The sequence below is a fragment of the Etheostoma spectabile genome, chromosome 17 (assembly GCF_008692095.1).
Source record: "Etheostoma spectabile isolate EspeVRDwgs_2016 chromosome 17, UIUC_Espe_1.0, whole genome shotgun sequence".
In the NCBI taxonomy this organism is placed as follows: Eukaryota; Metazoa; Chordata; class Actinopteri; order Perciformes; family Percidae; genus Etheostoma; species Etheostoma spectabile.
The window spans coordinates 1,670,890-1,671,955 of record NC_045749.1 but is presented as its reverse complement, the minus strand read 5'-3'; positions in this window follow the sequence as shown (position 1 = coordinate 1,671,955).

Below are 1,066 nucleotides of genomic sequence, written 5' to 3'. Positions count from 1 at the left end.
GTGTGTGTGTGTGTGTGTGTGTACACGCTGAAGTAAGGTCCGGCCAAATGCATCATGATTCCGCAGAGAAAACACAACGCTCTAGGTTGTCTTTTGTCGTCCCAGGGGGTCTAAGCCCTTTAAAACCGAAGGAACTTGTTTTGGTGGGACATTTCAATTGTATGTGTACTTGGTCCACAGCGATCCCGCCAATCGGTCCCAAAACGTCCCAGTTAGAGAGTTAGTGACGTGAACACATTCTTTGTAAAACTTTACAATCATTCCCCGAAAGAACCGAGCAGGCCTGACTTTGTTGCACAATCCAAATTGTGCTAATATTTGCTTGCTCTGAGGCTGTACTTCTTCTCTGCTCTGGTTTATTGGCATTTCTTAAAATCATTCACCATCCTCTTGGGCAGCGCTAAGCAGCGAGTGGAGCCACGGTGTCTCTGCAAAACAGCCTCTGGAAGGAACTTGTTTTGGTGGAACATGTGTACGTTCAAAGGTAGTTTTAGTCGTGCAACAGAAAATTCTGATTGGACAGATAGTCTAGCTAGCTGTCTGGATTTACCCTGCAGAGATCTGAGGACCAGGTAACCATAGTCCTCAGAAATCAGCCGCAGGTTAGAACGCCAACACAGAGACAGAGGACTGTGATAGAAAACCGGACGGTAATGAGGGACATCAGGCGGAATTACCGTCGGCAACGAGCAATCCCAGAAGTGGAACGTTGTGGCTAAAGACTAGGATGGATGGGATATGAAGCGGGGCTGAACCCTGGGTGCTGGGAATGATGGGAACAGGAGGGGATCGGGGGGGATCCATTTTGCCTGAAATGAAAACTGACAGCAGCAGAGTAGAGAACAGATTTAACCCTTGTGTTGTCTTCCCGTCGAAATTGAAAATCAACACTTTTGTTGACACTTTTAATCAATATTTTTAACTTTTTAACATTTTTGTCACTTTGTTTTGACGTTTTCAACACTACGTAACACTAATTTATTAACTTTAGTTTACAGTTATTTTTGGAATGTATGGTCAATTAACCTCATTCATAGGAAATTATACCTAATGTTTGAGTTAGAAA